The 21,200-nt window shown below is 34.3% G+C and overlaps 1 long non-coding RNA gene across 3 annotated transcripts; it reads left to right on the top strand.

Annotated features, from left to right (window-relative positions):
* The first annotated feature begins 17,296 nt into the window (after positions 1-17,296).
* LOC127149890 (uncharacterized) lies at positions 17,297-20,692 on the top strand. 3 transcript variants are annotated; one of them, XR_007821749.1, is made up of 9 exons: positions 17,297-17,337; positions 17,488-17,532; positions 17,655-17,869; positions 18,813-18,942; positions 19,032-19,278; positions 19,570-19,669; positions 20,037-20,085; positions 20,169-20,236; positions 20,519-20,692. It is a non-coding gene; the product is annotated as an uncharacterized LOC127149890 (long non-coding RNA). The 3 variants fall into 3 exon arrangements; XR_007821748.1 differs by lacking the exon at positions 20,037-20,085 and having other exon boundaries at positions 20,519-20,690; XR_007821747.1 differs by having other exon boundaries at positions 20,037-20,236; positions 20,519-20,690.
* Positions 20,693-21,200: the final 508 nt, after the last annotated feature.

Here is a 21,200-nt window from a genome sequence, read left to right as displayed (position 1 = left end):
ATGATGAGTTTTAGGATATAAATTCCAACAGAACGAAGATTTTGTTATCTCACTAACACTTAGTAGGATAAGTGGCTACATGAGATGTAGACACCTAGCCCACTGAGTTCCACTAATATTTAGTGGAATGTTAGGTGTTAAGATTTTATAAACTAATTTTTGCATGTAATTAGGTTATAAATAGGCTTCATTTCATTTTATTTAATTTTTTTTAAAAATTAGTATTTTTAATTGAAAAAGTATATCAACCTATTTTTCTCTCTAAAAATCTTAACCCCAAATCAATCCTCTTTTTTTTTTTTTTTTTTTTTTTTTTTTTTTTTTTTTTCCATTTCTCTCTCAATTTCATTCACCTATTAGGTCCCATAACCTGGTTATAAGTTCGAAAAATAGTGGGTCAACACTAGTGGTGGTGCTCGGTTTGAGTTTGTGAGGAGATTTCGAGGAACGAAAACTACGAAGGTACGTATTTCCTTTTAACACTAATTTAGTTTAATTAGGGTATATTTAGTGTTGCATGTTAATTACTAAATAGTTTAGTTGCAACTAAAGTAAAACAAATCATGTTTTTTGCTCAATGTGTCTCGTGTTCCATCACGCTGGACTCTATGGCTAGCAACAGTCAAGATTGAATTTAGAGTAAATTTCTTGCAATTAAATTTCCTTGATGCATGAACGTGTATGCACATTTATCGCGAACTCATTCTAATACGAACTTGTCATATTTTTTTGCATAATTTTATCGCTTTATTTTTCTTTCTTTCTACTTTATTTTTTTTGTTCATTTGTTTATTTGTTTCTTCCATACTTTACAGCTTTCTTTTATTGCTTTTTAGGGAGAATATTTTGTGCCTTACTAAGGGAAATAGGAGAAATAGGCTAAGTACTAGAGTGTGACGTAATAAGAGGCACACGGCATACACCTATGCAAAAAGACCCATTAATTTCATGTTTAAAATTTGAGGGTGTCTAGGAAACTTTGCCTCATAGGTGGAAATAAAAGGATTGCATTTAATGCAAACGTCATTTCCCGCTTTCAAAGAGACGCACCGCCTATGTGTGAGAGTTTATTAAATGCACTACACGCTGATGATGACCCTCACAAGTGTATTTTGCTCATAAATAATGAAAATAAATCTTCAATTAGCCTCATTTTGCATTCTAGCCTTCAAGCCCTCTTAAGATCTTCCTCTCTTTGTTCTTAAGCTTCACCAGAAAACTCATCGAAAACCTCAACCTTTATTTTTCATTCCAAATGGCCAATCATCGGAAATCTACTCCTAAATTCGCCAAAATATCCAAATTCCTGAAAAGGAAGGAGGAATCCTCATTTACTCCACCCCAAAAAAGGACCTTCACTAGAAAACTCACTTCCTCTTATTGAAAATCAACCACCCCTTTCTAAAAAATCACCAGACATGAGGGCTCAATGAAGATGGATTTCGCTAATCCAGATCCATATAAAACCCTTCAAAAGTGCATTATGATAGACCTGATTCAGAATGAGCTCTTTGCCAACTAGGGTATAGCCAAAACCCAATCGTATTTGGCAATTTAAGAAGGAGGGGAGAAGAAGATATATTCGGGACCTGAACAATTTGGATTGCGTAAGAGGAACAAAAGAAAGAGGAGAGATAGTAAATGAACCCCTTCCAAGTTATAAGCATTTAAGCATAGGAAAGGAAAAGTATTAGTGGGTAAGGGGTTGGTAGTTCAGACACCCATATCTGAAATTGAAGTAGATGATGAAGATCGAGAGGCCCTAGTTGCCTTCTTAAAGGATAGAAAGGAGGAAAAAGAAAAGGAAATGTTGAAGAAAAAACAAGAAAAAGAGAAGATGAGGAAAAAAGAAGAAAGAGAGAAGAGAATAAGAGAAGATGAAGAAAGAGAAAGTGGGAAAGAGAGGACAAGGCGAGGATGATGGAGGAATGCTGAAAGAGAGACGAGGAAAGAATTAGAAGCAAAGAAAGCTTTAGAGAGGGGTTTGCATGATGAGTATAGTCATGTTCGCCACAAATTTTCTGAAAAATGTGAAAAGTGTTGAAACAATGGCAAGGACGCAAGAGAAGTTGACAGAGACTAAAGACTCCAAAAAAAGAATAGAGGAGAGGAAGAAGGATGTGCTCACAATAGTAGGTGAGCAAGTGGAAAAAGTGAAGGTGAAAAACAAGGCCATATTGGAGCAAAAGGTAAAACACCTAAAAATTGTGGTAGAACTAAACGAAGAGTTGAATGCAATAAGCCAACTTGAAGAAAGACTATCGCCTAAATACGAGGGAATGAAAGTCGCCAACAATAGCAAGGAGGGGTCATTTAAACTGGAGAAGACCCAAGCTGGTGGTGAAAAAGGAAATATAATAGATAAGGAAATCAAAATAGAAAAATGTTTATTTCCCTTGAATGGAACCCTCCTAGATTTTCTCTTCACACCAATTCAGGTGTTTGGCTTGAGAAAATTCTTTATCGGGGCCGCAAAAATCAATAAATGTAGTCCATAAGTTTTATGACACTAAGTTCAACCTATCTGATCTATTCATCACAAATGAGGGAAAAAATTGTAACGACCCAACTCCTTATACTAAGCTAAGGTCATTACTAATTAAAAAGATAATAAAATTTCTTGATAAAAAAAATAAAAAATAAAACAAAACCTCAAATACTTATTAAAATCATAAACAAATGTTTTAAAGATAAAATTAAACAAAATCCTAACTCGGTCCTATCTAGTTCTAAATAAAAATAAATAAAGTAAAATAAAATAGAAAGTGCATCAAATCAAACGTCATAAAGCGGAAGCAAAATGATCCATATGGCTCGTAACAGTTACTTCTTGTCAGTTACTAGCTTCCCCCTGCTCTTACCTCTACCTGTGTCTGTAAAATTAAACAAGAAAGAGTGAATATAAAAATATACTCAGTAAGGGATCCATTACTAGTCCCGCTAGGTGTATGTTAACTTATTATTAGAGTCCTGTAAAGTAGTACACCTGAACTGACACGTTCCCGAACACGTGCAATCTATGGTCTTGTAGGAACATATCTGGTCTTTGGTGAATCCGAAGGAACACCTAGACCAAACTGGTCTTTAGTGCACCCGAAGGAAACACTAAGACAATCAGGCTGTGAGTGACCTCGTCGAATCACTCATAATCATGTCTATGTCAATGTCAATGTCATAACTGACTGATGATCTCGTCGGACTTACAGTCAATAAAAGGTGGTGATCTCGAGGGACACCCATATGGATACGACTCTACTAGATGAAGCTAACAGTACACCCTATCCATAGCATGTAACGTTTCATAACATTATCATAAACATGACATAACATAACAATCATAGCATACTTATCCAAATATCTTAATCATAAACATAACACAGTCGTCCTTATCAACATACTACTAGTCATAACATAACATTAGTCATCAGCATCAATCATCATTACAATGTCAGTCATTATAAATAACATCGAGTTATGCAAATTAGCTATCGTCCATGGATAACCATACACACATGCAATCTCTTAATTCCAGTCGAAAGTCTAGTAGTAGAATTTCTTACCTGGAGATTAACCAAGATTTTCCTAACAGTCGTGGTCAAGCTTCTCAAGGAAAAAATCCTAAGTACAAGGGTAAGTAACTAAGTTTAAAATAATTTAACTCGCAGTTGATTAAGGATCCAAAAATTCAGTTGATTTAACTTACCCAAAAATCGAGGCCAAAACTGATTTAGACTTTATTGGACAAATTTCCAAGCTCGGTTTCCAGTTAAATCTAGCCAATTTAATCCAACACTTAACTAATTAGAGTCACAAATAAACCTTAGTTGGGTATGCTAAAAACCCACTCAAATTTACCAAGACTTACCAAAATTAGGGAAAAAAGCCAAAAATAAACTAGATGGCTTAAAACAGCTTGGAAGACAGTGATCGGCTCGGCTAGGGCAGAGAAAATCAGCTCGGGTAGATGGTTTACACGCGCAGGGGCAGCTCGACTTGGCGTGGGCTCGCACGTGCGACTCGGAGTGGAAGTCGACGACACAGGTTAAGGCGATCACAGCTCGGGCTTTTCATGTGTGATTTACGACGGACGAAACGATGGTAGACAGCGGCTACCGACGGTTGACGGCTTTACGACGGAGATGCTGGCGGAGACGGAGACGGAGATGGACGGCTGGCGAATCGCGAGTGACGAGGACGAAAGAGAAGAGTGGCTCGGGTCGGGTGATCGACTGAAGATGCAACTCGGTCAATGTACGGAACGCGGCTAAGTGGTCGGCTGTTGGCTGATGGACGACGACAAACTGAGACAGAGACAACCGATGATGGAAGAGGTGACGGACACGGTGGCTGCCGGATGGATGAGAGGCGACAGTAGAGGTGGAAAAAGGTGTCTAGGGTTTCCTTTTCTTTTCTCAATGAAGGAGATGATTGATGTTCCTGAGGCTCTATTAATAATAATAAACTATTATTATTATTCCTTATTTTTCATATTAAACCAAACAAATCTTCTCTCACTTCATTTAAAATTCATCAAATCTCCTCTTTAAACTCAAATTTTCTCTCTCTCCAATCCAATTACCTTTATCTGTAAAAAAATATCTCTACCTAATTATATTATCTACATAATATAATTATTTTACCTTCAATTAATTATACAATCAAATATATAATTAATCAAATTTTCTCAAATGCAACCAATTAAATCATAAACTCTAAACACTACAACAATTAGATATTTGGGGCTCTTGCAAATATGATAATTATAGTATCATAAATTAGGCTCATAACACATCATTTTTACATTTGCAAAAATAGCAAAATTGAAGCCCAACCCGCATTTTAAAATTACGAAATTACGAAGTTACCCTTCAATCATTACCGATACACCAATATATATGGTTGATACACCAATTTATACGACTGATACACCAATATATACCGTTGATACACCAATATATACCGTTGATATACCTGATTTGATGTACTGCTCGTACACTTTTTTTTTTATTCTCTAATACTTCACTAATACATATTATTAGTTTAAAACACTTGATATGTTGTTGATACACTCAATCAATTAAATACACTTGAAGCACTAAGAATGATACACTTTATATATCGTTGATACACTTGTTATTGTTTCCTGATACACTCGATAGATTTAATACACTTAATCACTTGCTAAACTTCATTGATACATATTATTAGTTTGATACACTTGATATGTTGTTGATACAGTTGCTCAACTGTTGATATACTCAATCAATTAAATACACTTTGATGCACTAAGAATGATACACTTTATATATCATTGATACACGTTATATATCGTTGGTACACTTGTTATTGTTTGCTGATACACTTGATAGATTTAATACACTTAATCACTTGTTAAACTTCTTTGATACATATTATTAGTTTGAACACTTGATATGTTGTTGATACAGTTGCTCAACTATTGATACACTTAATCAATTAAATACATTTGATGCGCTAAGAATGATACACTTTATATATCGTTGATACACTTGTTTGTTTGCTAATACATTTGATAGATGTAATACACTTAATCACTTGCTAAACTTCATTGATACATATTATTAGTTTGAAACACTTGATATGCTGTTGATACACTTGTGAAAGTGTTGATACACTCAATTAATTAAATACACTTGATGCACTAAGCATGATACACTTTATGTATTGTCGATACAGTTGTTATGGTATGTTTACAATCTTAATAACATGTTGAACATCATTATCGCCTATAGTCAATAAACTAAAACTGAAAGTTCAATACATGACTCAACTTGAATTTCTGTATGAATCAAGTTCACAAAAGAATCAAATGATGATATCGCTTCATCAACCAAAACACAATTTGTTTTGTAATCCACGTAGTAATGTTGCTCATCCCATTAACCACTTTGAAAAACAATTACTACCAATTTAGCCATAACTACAATGAACTGCAACAATTTTGGAAAAATAAAAAACACGTAGTAAGTATATCAGTCAACTAATACATATAATATAAGTATATCATACCGTTGATATAAAAAACTGATACAAATTTAAAAAAAAACAGAATCGAACGTAACTAAATAAAACCAAATTGATCTTCAAAGTTCCTTTCGATAAAAGATATTATGAACAAATAAAAGAGATGAGGAAGAACTAATCATAACCCTAATTTTAATAAATAATATATGAGCAATTTACAGAAATAATATTATGGCTTCAAAAAAGGGGAAGAAATACATACATAATTCTTGTTTTCCCTGAAGAAAAAATGATGAGAATAGGAGAAGAAGACGAGGAGAAGATGATAAAAAAAAAAAGAGAAGCCGACGAAGAGAGAGAAATCTAAAAGAACGAAAATGAAGGGAGAAGAGAAGGACGGTGGAGAAGAGGCAGAAGAAGACGAGCAGAAGAGAAGTAGGTGAATAGGAGAAATGGTGAAGAAGAACGATAGAGAAGAGAATAAGAAAACGAAAAATGAAGGAGAACAATAAAGAAAAACGAAAGAGGAAGAGAAAACACCAAAGAAGGGAAATTTTGGAATAGTAAAAAGAATAAACTAAGAAATATCAACCAAAATTAAAAAGTTGTTATATTTGCAAAATTGAAAATGTTAGTGCTAATATTGCTAAATTGGATTTTTATTGTGCCACCCAATATAATTTTCCTAGATATTTTCCTAATATCTCATAAAATCTAAATCTTCATAAATCAACCAAATAACATCCAAAATTTCAAAAATTTAAAATTAAGATAATTAAAAATAAATTACCTTAAATTTTGGGGCGTTACAAAAATGTTCACTTTAGCACAGAGGTCATAAATGAGCTTTATGACTTGCCCAACGATGCGGAATACCCAGAGTAAGAGATAATTACAAAGCTAACACAGTGTTTGGCTAAGGAAGTGTTGAAAGTGATAGCTGGCCAGGCGTGGAATGGGAAGTGATGCCCATAGGGAGATTTTAGTTATACCGACATCAGCTGACCACTAAGGCAAATGTGTGGTTGCTCTTCATCAAGAAAAATATCCTCCCTTTGTGGCATGACAGTACAATTTTAGATGATTATGCATTGATTTTATACTGCATCATGACAAAGCACGTGATCAATTTAGGTGAGATTATCAAGATTGTCATCCTCGCATGGATGGAAACGCCAAAGAGAGTCGTGCCCTTCCTTTAAACAATGGAGAAGCTATGTATTCGACATTCTTTTAATTGAGAGATACCCCCAACAAGATATACCAGGCGGGGTATGCACTCAGACGAGATTAAGTAGAGTCATAACCCTTCATCAAAATAAGGAAGAAGAACACTACCTAAAGATAGTGGGTCAAGTGAAAGACCCTAAAGGAATGGAGAATGAAGACATACCTCCATTAACGCCCACAAAAAGAAAGGCCGCATCAACATCAACACTATGAAATCCCAAATTTTTATGATCTTTAGGATTTGTTAAGCATTAGTAAAAGAATGTGGAACTATAAAAGATTTAGTTCAAAGTTAAGTGTTGAAGTTGAAGTTGTAATAGAATGATGGAAGAAAGTTGAGGGAAAGATGGTTGTTAGCCAAAGTAAGTACCTTGGAAAAGGGATCCCAAGGTAACCTTGTGAGATCTCGGTTAAGCTTTAAAATAAAAGATTGATCTCGGGACAAAACTCGATGCTTGCTCGGTTGAGATGAAAGACAAAATGCTTTTTATGTAAGAATCTCAGGTAGTCGTGTGGAATAATCCCAAGTAATATTGAAGACAGAAGTGAAATTATAGGCCATCTAGGTGCGTGTTTGGCTGGGACTTGAAGTAGAAACAGGAAGTATTAGGGTTCTCGGGCATGATTTTAGACATGTTCGATTGAGAAAAGTGCAGATCTTGGAGGATCTCGACTGAGATCACTTAATGGACGCACGACAGACATATTTTTAGAAATTTCTAACATGCAAGGTTAGCGTTTTTTGGACGCAATAAGTGTTTTTAAAGTCAACAGACTCTCAATTTCTCTCATTTCTCATCATTTTCACTCCAAAGGCAAGGTAGAGAGATGAGGTAGAGAGAAGTTGGGTTGCATGCAAGAGTTGAAGATAAAGCAAGAGAGTAGTTTGGTGCCAAGCTTCAATTAAGAGGAGATTGGACAGATTTGTAAACCAAGGACCTAAAGCTTGTATGAGGGAGTGAAAAATGAATTTATTAAGTGATGTCAAAGCATATTCTTAGAGCTGATGTTTAAAGTAATGGTCGAGTTAAATGTTAAGTTATTTTATTTATGAATGATTTCAAAGCATGTTATTAAAGCTAATGTTTGAGCTAAATGTTGAGTTATTTTATTTATGAATAATTTTCAAAACATGTGAGTTCATCAATGTATTTATTCAAGCATGATTTCTAAGAAATGTTTAATGTTTATAAGAAAATAAGTTTATCAAGGCAAGACTATGTATAAAGGTTACTTAAATACAAAAGGATCTTTAAAAGGTTTGAAGACTGTTTCAAAGCACAATGAATTTATTCGTGCAAAAGGATTCTTAAATGGTTTGAAGTATATGATTTGTCAAATGTTTTATCAGATCCAAGATGTCTCGCATAGCCCTTAACGTGGTTGGTATTGAAGCACCAATGAATTTGAGGTAAGAACACTTATCTCCAGGATCAGAGCTAGAGATGCCTATCTCCCAAGAATAGGGCTTGAAGATGCCCATCTCTGAAATTTAGAGTTGGTATTGAGTTCACTTTACCACCTCCTAGGAGTAGATTCTTGGGATACGAATAGGAAAAATAAGGATTTGATTTACTGTTTTCTTAAACATTTTATCAAGTAAAGTATTGATTTTATTTATTATGTTACTGTTTAAAAGGTTTATGAAATGTTATTTAAAAAGGTTTATGTAAAGCTGTTTGAAAATTTATCACTCATGGGTCTCGTTTAGTTCACACTCTTCAAAATATTTTCCACTTTCTAAGTACAGATTGTGTTGCTCGAGGTGCTAGACTTACAGTTGCTAGATTGATAATTTGTAGAAATACAAGTTATTGTAGTTTTTCTATGTAATATAATGAAGTCTAATCGCATGATAATAAAAGAAAACAAGGGACAAGGTAGGTGTTTTGATTAATTTGTGAATAGTATTATACAAAAGAATCTTATCCTTGTTTTATTGCGTTTTAGTGTTTTTATCGCAAGATTTTAGGGAAAAGAAGTAAAGCTTAGCGATATAATGTTTACACAAGGAGAGGCATTCAGCCAACGTGAAGACAAAGAAGCAAGCTAGGTGATATGAGTCACTAGCAGAGAAAATTGATTGGCGCGAAAGTTAGAAAAATGCGGACGTCTGCGACGTCGATGCAGCTTTTCAAAGGTATTAAAGACGTGTGGCATCCTGTCAACATCAATCTTCATCTATAAATAGAGCCTTTTACTTCTAGTACGAGTGTGCACAATTTGGCCGAAGAGCAAGTTCTACATCGTCTGTCTTTTCCCTTCCCTTGAGTTTTAGGTGAGAGCTTAGAACAAAAGAGAGAGAGAGTTCATCTCTTCCATCTTTCCCCTCACCGAATAGGCAAAAATCAGAGCCAAAGAGTATGAGAAATCATACTTTGAGGCGTAACACCTTCTTCTGTATTTCATTTTTTTTATTGTATTGATTTGTAAGACCTCGTGGCCGAGAGGCGTAATGTTATTTTATTCGAAGCAATGCATTTCTTCTTCCATTTTCCCATTTTTCTATTACTTCTCATGTTCAATCTGTTTGATTAACTTGTTAGCAATGAAATGTGTTTTTAATACCTATAGAACCATAGTGTCTGAATTATGAGTGTTGTCAAGTTAAACACGGAGGTCAAAACATTGTTTATTAGAGAGAAGAACATTGATGTTGATTGTAATCACCTGACAAGTTTACATGCATTTAGTGAAGCAATTGATGAGAAGATTGTAGGAATACAATCTTGTCGCCAAGTTTGTCCTTCACATACATTGCAAAGATGCTAGTGTGTGGCGAAAGTACTGAGAGGTTGTCTGCCTTAATCAAGGAGAGATTACTAATAGTGTATTCAAGATGATTGGATATACATCATAGCTTAACTTTGTGTATTTTAATCTTGAAAGGTGAGTAAGTATGGCAATGACGCCGAGAGGATGTCTGCCCTAATTTAAAGTTAATACATGCTTTATATCACCTTGAATTATTAAGCAATTCCTTGTGATTAGATAATTAAACTATTCTTTCCTCGCCATGCAGAGTTTAATTTTCATTTCCATCATCTCGTAATGCTCACCTTGCACCGCTAAGCACATTAGTGTAAATACGTAGGATATAATTATACTGTGCATAACTTTACCGTATAGTTTTTACCGCATGATTTAGTTGTGCAATAAGAGAATTAGGAGCTCAAAATCCTTGTGTTCGATTCTGGACTTATCGGGAAACCTCTCTTCACTTACACTTGGACGGTAGAGAGGAAAATCTGCATGACATGCATATCTTTAGAAAGTTAGCAACGCATGAACATGAATGTTCCTTTTAATGCATAACCCTATTTAGCCTTCTAATAGTTGCTCACATAGAGCTCAACATGATAAATTCTTCATTCGTACTCCATTTAAGGCAATTTTTGTTGCTTTGAGATCATAACGAAGCCTAGTTTCATAATTTGCATAAAAATATGAAGCAAATGAATGTATGCATGCTATGATAAAGAAATTAGATATGAAATAGTTGAGCTATTTTAAACCCAACAGTTGGGTAAACAACTAGGTTAACTATCTATCTTGTGTGGCTGTCAACTTTGTCATGTTGTCTAGCATGCACGAAGTCATGTACCGTACAATTCTTCCTCAACATAAAAAAATCTACCCCACTTTTGGCAACCTCCATTAATCCCCTTTCTTTCTTTCTCGAACGAAAACCCTACCTCCCTCTCCCCTTTCCATCGTTGTCGCCGTCTCCCGCCTCCCCGTCGCCTCGCCATCGCATCGTTCATCATCCATTGCTTAGGAGTTAATAAGGTATGAAGTTATTTTCTCTTTTTTATATATTTTTCTTTATATAATGTAAATTTATTTGTATGATTTTGTTGGATCCAATAGTATTTTGTTTTTTTATTATTGTGAATGTAAGGTGTTTTAATTGTTTGATCATATTGTATTTATTGAATTATATGTTTAATTTATTTGCATTGTATGCATTGATATATATTTTAGGGCTTGATGTGTTGATTGTTTGTTCTATAAATTAAATAGTACATTGCATTGTTTTATAAAAGTGTGGGCTTGATGTATTGATATGTAAATTTTTTTAAATAAAAATAGATGTTAGGCTACACATATTTTGGAATGAAAACTTCGACTGTTTAGATTTAAATTAGGCTGATTCATTATATTTTGATTTTTTTTGGTGAATTTGCACAATGAATTCTGGGACTGCTAATCATTCATGTAAACCTCGAGCTCTAGAAAAGCTTGAGTTTCTTTAAAGGTTTGAGAAGTAGGATTTTGAAGGAGTTAAGATTTCAAAATTTATTCAAGGAAGGACTTAAAAGGAGTTTGGAAAGAAGGAAAAAATTAAGTTAAAGTTGTTAAGGAGAGTTTGATTTTTAGGATGAAAAAGAGAAAAAAATTGGCTTAATGTCAAAAGCTTAAGGACAAGGCATTTTTGTTGTTAGACCCAATAACCTCTAAAGAGGTTATTTAGGCGTTTGGACAAAGGTAAGCGGCCAAGTTTAAGAGTGTGTTTGGCTAGGCGAGCAGGCTTGTCCATACAGGTTTTTAGGCTGGGAAAGCTGGCACTAGGCATCTAAATTATGCGACCAAGAGCAAAAGAGGTTAGCAAGGCTTGCTTGCGAGGACGATTGTAGTTTGCGACCATGTTTGGAGGTTAGCTAGGCATTTGACACAAGACATTTTGGCTTGAGGATAGGCTCTTAGGCATTTTGGTTGGGCGATATGTTGAAGAGGTGGAGTCGATTGGTACTTTTTAAGTGTCATCTGCATGTTTAAGTTAAATTTAAGTTAGTAGGTGGTGTCAATAGAGATTCATGCAAGGTTAAGTCTAAATAGGTAACTTTAGAAGAACATTTCTCTCAATTCACTCGTGGGTTTTGGTTGAAATTACTCACAAAAGTTCATAAATTGAATACAGTATAGTTTATAGAATAACGCTACTGAACGAATTTAAGTAAAGGAGGTTTGAGTTTGAGTTAAAGAAAGGGAGAAATGTCAGTTTTTAGAGCAATCTGAGTAATGTATTCTTTTTTAGAGCCATAGAACACATCTCTTGGATTTTGGAGTTGAAATTTTGAGGTAAGCAAGTTAAGACATTTCTAAGCAACATTGTACAAGAAAGTTTCAAAAGATATTGATATTTAGTTATGAGTTTTCAAATTGAGGTTAGGTTTTTGGGCGAAAAAATTGGTTTTTAGGCAAGTTGAAGGTTGGCCGAGTGACAAGGTATACTAGGCAAGATGGGCATGCATGTTGAAGTTAAGAGAGGTTAGTGACGCATTTAGGCTGATGCTAAATGCACTGCCTGCGCAAGGAAAGCAACGCACAAGGTGCGTGTGGCCAAAGAGACACACAACAAGCCCTACGCGTAAGGTGGCCATGTGAGATGCCATGCAGGCGACGTGCTTGTGCGTGAGGTTGGCACACGACCAGGATGCGCAAGCCCTACGTGCGACCAATCCCCCGCTGCCCATCCCTATGCGCCAACCAGTATCATGGGGTGTTTTTAGGCCATTTTGGTGATTTTTAGAAATTCTAAGTGAATTTTTGGTATTTTCTTGGTTAAGAAAAATTAAATAGATTATTTTACCATTATTTCAAGTCAAGAAGAGATCGGACAAATTCATAAACCAAGGATCTAAAGCTTGTATGTGAGTGAAAATAAATTTATTAAAGTGATTTCAAAGCATGTTCTTAAGCTATTGTGTATGTATGATTTAAATTAAATGTTTAAGCTATTGTACGAATGATTTCCAAGCATGTGATTTCACTAAGGTATTTATTCAAGCGTGATTGGTTATTGAGAAATGTTTAAGGCTTATTGGAAAATGAGTTTAAAGGTTACTTTTTGCAAAAATGATTCATAAAGAAGTTTGAAGTATATGATTACATAAATATTTTTCTAGGGACCAAGATGTCTCAAACAACCCTTAACGGGGTAGGATAAAGGGCGCCAAGGAATTGAGGTAAAGACACTTATCTCCAGGATTGGAGGTAGGGACGCCTATCTCCCAAGAACAGGGATTGTGGATGCCCATCTCTGAGGTTTGGAGTTGATATTAAGTAACCTCTACCACCTCCCAAGAGTAGATACTTGGAATTCAAGTAGGAAAAACAAGAATTTAAGTTACTATTTCTTAAATGTTTATGAAGTTCAAGGATTCACGTTATTGTATGTTTACTATTTCTGAAAGGTTTACGAAAAAGTTATTTAGAAAATCTATCACTCATTGAGCTCGTTTAGCTCACGCTCTTCAAAATATTTTCCCACTTTTTAGGTAGAAATCATGTCCTCGAAGCCTAAATTGCTGCTATCTATGATAAAGATTTTTGTTTTAATATCGTAGTGTCTTATTGCTTTGAACTTACGTTTAGTTGGTCTTTTATGGTATCAAACTTAGGTTTATGAGGGTTGGAGTTGGGTTATGTTTCTATGTAAATAAGGTTAAGTTATGTCTATATAAAACTTATAAAGTTTGTTTAATGAAAAAGGTGTTACCCAGTTGTGTTTAAAATTAGTTTTAGCTTTCGCTTGTTTTTTTTTTTTAAGAAGGTTTAAATTTAAGGGTCAACTAGTGTCATTCTCGAAGGGACGATAGCGGTTGACTTCACATCATCTTTTGGGTCAAAAGCCATGGTCATATTAGAAACTTAAGGAAAAAATAACCTTTAGAAACTTAAAGAAAAAAGGAACAAAATCGAACCGACACATTAGTCCTTCCTTGTCCACCTTTACCAAGCAAGAAAAATGTCATTAATATACATTAAATAAGAAAAGAATAGGCATTGCTTCAATTTAGTAACAAAGAATAAAACATTAAACAAAATACCAGTTCAATTTTTCCAAACTAATGACAACATGCATTGCTTCAATTTTACAAGTTAAAAAAATCTTGGAAAAAAAGTCACCTAAATATGGTCTTTTGAAAAATGAAATATTGGTCTTTGTCTTAATTTAGTACATATCAACCACTTTTATTTCAATTTATTTTTTTTAGGGTTATATCAATCTAATTAACTTAAGCATTAAATTATGGCAAATAAATAAATCTAGCTTCAACATATGATTTGTCATTGTAACTGCCGAAAATACTCACCATTATACTACTCATTTGTTCAATTGAAATAGTTTAAAATATACAACCAAATGTGTTTTGGTATTAAAAAAATGTGTTAATTTCAATAATATTTTTTTTAACTGCGAAGAAGTTGTGTACTGAGTACACACGACTTTCTTTAATCTACACAATATTTGATCCGATCTTCAATTGCGTAGGTTGTGACTGAATTAAAAAAAATCATGTACTGCTTCAACGCAAAATTTACCCTATTTTTTATCATACTTTTAACCCACAACCCCATTCTTATTTGAATACAAACATGAGTCTTCCCCTTCGAGCTTAGTAATTTCAAACATTTCATGACTCTTACACCTACTTTCACGGAACCTTCAATTACAACCCTCTTTCTACTGTTTGCATCTAACATACCAAACATTATGGTTTGATTCTACTATAACAATCTCATAGTGTTATGTCACATAATACTTTTTAATGGAATTAAACAAGAATTGTCTACATATATATATTCTTATCTGCCAATGTGGACCGGGTTCACAAACAAAATCAACAATGTCCCAATCTTTTTGTGTAAAAATCTCAGAAGGTATCACTTCATTTTCATGCTCTATATTTTCATTTTCAAATAATTCATCAACCTCCACATCGATATCATTATCCCTATCATTACCAGGTTCAAGAATAACTAGATCTTCAGGTCACATCAACATATTTAATTAAATGTTAAAGTTTGAAAAATATCATGACCACCGTTTAATTCAACTATATTATAATCAAACAAAACCTACTTGTCTAATCGGTCAAAACCCTAAAGTTCTATAAAACAATGTAATGTTCTATTTAAAACAAAAATGCAAAATCATAAGATCAAATAATTATACAATACAATACTACGAATTTAAACCCTAAGATTACATATCAATAAACTAAAACTTAAGCCCTAAAATATACATCAAGCCATAAAATCAAACAATTACATTTACACTATATAATCAAAATCACACTTAACCAAGTCGTGGACCGGTTACACAATTTCACTATCTTATTTTTTATAGTATTTTACAGAATAACATTATTAAAAAAATATTTATGAATAAACAAAAATATATGTTAAAAATAGAAAATAATCATACCTCGGAACTCCTAAGCAAGTAATGATCAAATGGTGAGATGATGACGATCAAGAAAAGGAGACAATAGCTTCAGTGGCAGAGAAGAGAACAAAGCGGCAAACGGAGAAGTGGTAGAACCAAACGCAGAATGGTTCTATTGAAAGAGATGAGATGGTTTTTTATGTGAGGAAGTCGACCCCATGCCCAACTTCCATTTGAAGTCGTGGACTAGGTACACAACAAGGCATTAAAGTCGTGGACCCGATCCACGACTCCGTGCATGCCAGAAAACATGGCAGTATGTTGATTGCCAGAGAAGACGGAAAACTCAACAAAATCTTGTTTAGGGTACATGACTTCAATGTGTTGTTGTGTACCAGCCATGACTTAACCTAGTCGTGGATCCCCTCCACAACTTCACTATCCTATTTTTTACAATAGTTTTCCTCCTACCCTATTTTTGACATTGTTTTTTAAAATAACATTATTAAAAAAATTCATAATTTTGTGATTTATTTAGGAAAAAGAACATTATTCTTGAAACTAATTCCATAAATTTTCATTTCATAATTAAATTTATACTAACTTTTCAAAACATCTTTAATAAGGTATAAATAGACATGATGTTATTTTATATTCTGTAGTTGTATACGCATCGACATATTTAATCAATGTTGAAATAATGCAAACAAAAAGAGGTGGAACTTTGAAACTAGCTGATTAGAAAATTTCAATATATATCGTTCACATAATTTTCAGCACTTAAAGCATCATGCCTTAGTGCTAACAGGTTTGGTATTTTGAATGGCCACATCACTAGAAGTGTTCTCAGTGGACACATTTTCATCCAAATTAACACAAATTTTCTAATTTATATATACCATAATACAAATTATGATCAAGAGTGGCTCTTCACACTAGAACAAATCTAGCCTTTAATGTCGGTTGGAAAAAATGAAAAAAGAGCTTTAATGTCGTTTTTGAAAATACAGATGTTTAATGTCGGTTTTAAACCGACATTAAAGGAGCTTTAATGTCGGTTTAAAACCGACATTAAACATCCTTGTTTTGAAAAGCGACATTAAAGCTCCTTTTTAATTTTAATTTTAATTTTTTATTTTATAAAAAAATGACTTTCTCTCTCTTACTATACTCTTTCTCAATCACCCACACGATTTCATCCTTCCAATTTCTTCTTCACTCCTCATTCTCATCTAACAATCTTCCCTTTCTTCTCTGAAGAGTCGCTGGCACCACCACCACCATCGTCCCTCGTGCCCAGCTCGTGCTCGCCACCACCGCCGTCACTCCTCACTTTCTTCAAACACTGATGCTTGCCACCACCGTCAGGAGCCTTGGGTTTGTAACCATGTTCATGTCCAGCCCTCGCCACCACCGTCGCCGTCTGCGTTTATCTCATAAACTCCAATCTGTTGGTTTGTGGCCAGATCTGTTGCAGAAGAGTCAATTAGCTGTTGCAGATATATGATGTTTTTTGCACTTTACTACATCGGCGAGCCAGATCTACAATATACTTAAGAAAATTGAATATCCCCCCTACTAAACTTGCTTCATATGCTGCAGATTATGCTGGGAAAAGTTTGGGTGGGAGAACTCGAAGGCAGATGAATTACTTTTGCCAGTCCTGAAAGAGTACAACAAACATGAGGCTAGTTACTTTCACTTATAGCTATTATGTTTGAACAATTTCCGTGGTTCTTTCTTATGTTTTTCATCGTTAACTTGAGTAGTGTTGCTGTCTATAACTGACACTGGCCGTGGAGTTGGGGTCCAGTGTGTGTGGTGTGGAAGAAGTTGAACTTATTGCGCGGAGGTAGAGTTTCAGGGCTTGGAGAAGTGACTTTGAAAATTTGGGGTTTTTTGCTTTGGGGTTGTCGACGAAAAGAATGGTAAGTTTGAATTGGGAATTTTGCTTACTCTTTCATCTCTATATGTTGCTTTTTGTAAACTTAATTCTTTTGAAAGACTAATTTTCAGTTTCATGGGGTTTGCGGATACTGATTTATCACCAACATTTTCTTTTTTCTCAAAATGTGAAGCTGTGAGCATCAAACATGTTTGTTAATTTTCAGATTCTTTTCATGGTAAGTTTGAATTGGGAATTTTGCTTCTCTTCCTCCATCCACTTACACAGATGCACCACCCACTTGATTCAGATGCCTTTTACATTCATGAATTTGATCTTGTTTCTTCCTTTTCCTTCCAGGGTTGTCTTGGTCCATGGACGAGAGATCGTTGAAAGATGCGTTTTCTTCCTTTGGGGAGGTTACTGAAGGTAATCGTGCATGTTGAGCTTAACCCTTTGATTTACCAGTTGTAGTCTACGTGTTCGACGAAATGTCTAGTTGATTTCAGACCTCAGTTCATCACGTGTGCTTCTGGGTCGAAACATTTTGCTTCCTTGACTTTCATAATTCCAAGGTTTTTCTTTCTAAAACTAAATTTTGTTTCATTAAAGTTTCTTCTTTTATAATTCTTGTAACGAGAGAGAAAATGAGTTTGAGATGTTTAGGATTTAGGAGCGTTTTGTTTCGTAGCGTTTTACTATGCTTTTGTGATTTTCTTGGAATATTGAGACAAACCAAACAATGAGAAATATAGAGATTGAAATAATAACGAATTTGAGAGGTGGGAAACTAGAATTTATATATGAGGTAAAAGGAATTTGATGTCCATTGGTAATCACTCTGGAACTTCACCAACAAAATAGCTTTTGGGGATGAAGTTCATTTGATAAGTTTAGATGAAATTGCATGACCATTTTGAAACTTCTGTGGTGATCACTAGTCTATAGAAACATTAATGTCCTGTATGTTGCTTTGTTTGGTTTACTTGGTGACTTTAATTTGTTTTGTTAATTTGGATGGAGTTAATTGTTGTAATGTTTATAAGATTTGACCTTAAACATAGTTTTGTAGCTATATTTATTAGTTCTTACTATAGCAAATAACTTTCTTATCTTAAAGTTTTTATGAGAAATTTTCATGAGCTTTTATTTTGACGATTGTTTATTTTTAAGTACTTTTCATAACTTAGTATAACCTTTTTGTTGTAGTTAAGGTGTTTGAAAAAATATCTGAGAGATCTTCACTAGGTTTTCATAGTTACTAATGTGGCAGCTATTGGGTCTCATTAAAGTTTAACTTTATTTTGAGATGTATTTACGAAACAATGAACTATAAATATGTTTTCTTGTCATGTTTCATAAGTAGAAATCATGTTTCTAACCCAAACTTTATTCAAATAAAATAAATTCAGAAAGGAACCTTTTTGCTTCCTATATTTATCATATATACTTCTCCCCTCCCCCCTTCACTTCCCACATAAAATCCATCTTTTTCTCTATACCAACAAATAAACAAAGAAACAAAGAAAGAAAACCCCCTCCAAAATGGCTGCTGCACATCAGTTCCCTAAGACCTCCATGTACCTTGATCAAAACCCCGAAGCCGCCCTCAAGAACTTCGACGACGATGGTCGAGAGAAACGAACGGGTAAGTTGAGCTTAGTTTGTTAGTTTGGAATAATTAATTAATGTCTTATCTACTAAACTAATATATATATATGTGTGTGTATAATAAAGGGACATCAGTGATATGTTAGTTTGGAGCTTAGTGCGCATATAATAATAGCAGTGATAGGGTCGGGGGTTCTATCGTTGGCGTGGGCGATAGCGCAGCTCGGTTGGGTGGCTGGACCGGCTGTGTTGGTGGCCTTCTCTATGATTACATATTTAACAGCAACTCTTTTGGCTGACTGTTATAGATCTCCAGATCCTGTTACTGGGAAAAGAAACTACACCTATATGGATGTTGTCAAGGCTCACTTGGGTAATTATATTGTTATTAACCACCCTTTTGTTTAGTTAAAATTTAAGGAAGTTTTGTTGGGTTTTAATTACTTGATCATGGTATATACTGCTTGTTTTCTGTGGATTTGGTTGGAATTGTGGTTTTAACTTTGATTGTTTGAACTATCGGAGCTATAGCTAAACGATGTTAATTCGATCTTCAAATTTGTATCATTCTCACTTTATCTGGCTGTAAACAGGATCTTCGTTGTTGATTAATGATTCTCTTCGTTTTGTTTGTATTCGCTGTGTGTGGTTACGGAAATGACAGGTTGAAGTTACGATTGTTGATGTTTCTACCAGTCATCAGATTGGGATCGACAGTTGGGGGGAAGGCAATGGAATCTCTGGTCAAAGAGGGATTTATACAGGTGCTTTTATGAAGAGAATTATTTTATTTTAAGTAGCTTCATGATAAGATCTGTAAGTTCACTGCCAAATAGGATTTATACAGGATTTATACATGCTTCATAATGCATGTTGACTTGTTGAATTGTTTTATGTATTATTGAAAAGATAAATATATTTTTTGTGAAAGAAATAAGTTTGTTGTTTTCTAAATCATTTCAACTCGAACATGTTACCTGTACTCTCTCAAAAAATATTTTCTGTCTTATCAGTGAATGAAAAAAAACCATGAGGGTCAGTAATCCCATCCTATCCCCCCAATTGGAGATAACTTGATCATTAACAGGTTTCTTTATTTTCTATCTTAATTTTTTATGGTTGTTCGCATAGGGAGTCTTGGACATCACCACCACAGAGGTCGCAGACTACTTAATTGGAGGTGTCATGACTTGAAGTGGATATTTTTATGGTTCTCTTCCCTTGAACAATATTTTAAATCTCTATGTTTCTCTCATCTCACAGGGTTCTCCTTTTTGCAAACTTGTTCGTGAAGTGCTTGTAGAGTTGGAGTTACCACATTTAGTACGTTGGTAAAGTCTCTTATACCGTTCATTTTCTCAAGGCACACTATTATTAATTACATACACTCACTTATTAATATCGTCTAGGATCTTTGCATATAAATCTTTGTCAATATGGCAATGGCCTTTTAGGTGGTGTAAGCGGTAGAAGGAAAAAAGATTACTGAGTGTGAATATTGAGTATTAGTAAGAAAATATTGGGACTGATATTTTGATATTTTGATATTTCTACTAGCAACTAGGTCATAACATTGTTACTTATCAATTCAACCATCTTGATGTCTTTTACAGGGAGTTATCACTAAACAAATGACTGCAATAGAAGAAATGGTTGCAAGTGAGTACAATTAGCCAGACCCTCATCTTTGTGACAAGATCTTGAAGTTGGTCATTTGTGAAGCGTTCTACTTTGCTATTAGTTGCAGTTTTAGTTATTGCTCTCTTAATATATTCTTTTTCTTTCTTTCTTTCTTTTTTTCCAAAGGATGATCAGTGTAATAATTAAGCTTCATAATTTCTGTGTTTGGATCCAAGTTGTCACATTATTAAGATTTCATTTTGTATATGTACAAGTAAAAGATATTTCATTTTTAACTATTTGGTGTCATACAAAATGGACAATAATGCAAGGATTTAATAAAAATAAATTTGAAAAAACGACATTAAAGACAGCTTTAATGTCGGTTAAAAAAAAAATTAAAGACATCTTTAATATCGGTGGAAAAACGACATTAAAGATGTATCATAAGTGACATTAAAGACATATTTAATGTCGGTTATCCACCGACATTAAAGATGAACCGACATTAAAGGCCTTCAATAACACCTTCAAAGATGTCGGTTTATAACCGACATTGAAGCCTAACCGACATTAAAGCCCTTTAATAACGCTCGCAAAGATGTCGGTCGCCAAGCGACATTAAAGGCCTTTAATGTCGGTTTTAAACCGACATTAAAGGCCAAATTTCTTGTA

This window comes from Cucumis melo, chromosome 1 (genome assembly GCF_025177605.1).
Source record: "Cucumis melo cultivar AY chromosome 1, USDA_Cmelo_AY_1.0, whole genome shotgun sequence".
Taxonomy (NCBI): domain Eukaryota; kingdom Viridiplantae; phylum Streptophyta; class Magnoliopsida; order Cucurbitales; family Cucurbitaceae; genus Cucumis; species Cucumis melo.
This window is presented reverse-complemented; position numbering and strand designations above follow the sequence as displayed.